Source organism: Trachymyrmex cornetzi, unplaced genomic scaffold (assembly GCF_001594075.2).
Source record: "Trachymyrmex cornetzi isolate Tcor2-1 unplaced genomic scaffold, Tcor1.1 scaffold395, whole genome shotgun sequence".
Taxonomy (NCBI): domain Eukaryota; kingdom Metazoa; phylum Arthropoda; class Insecta; order Hymenoptera; family Formicidae; genus Trachymyrmex; species Trachymyrmex cornetzi.
Window position 1 is genome coordinate 100,389 of NW_017298693.1, and position 215 is coordinate 100,603.

A 215-nucleotide genomic window follows, 5' to 3' on the forward strand; every position below is an offset into this window, starting at 1 on the left:
AGTCAAGGTCATCATCTTACTCCTCGCTTGAAACCATACAACTTTGCTATTGGACATTTTCTCCAAAATGCATTCTAACTGAAGATATTAGGGGGATATGATACTTTTCGATGACCCTGTATATATAACACACACACCTTAAAAAGACATTAGACATTAACATTTTACATATTTTGATTTTGAATGATTAACCAATTGATTTGATTCATTATTCT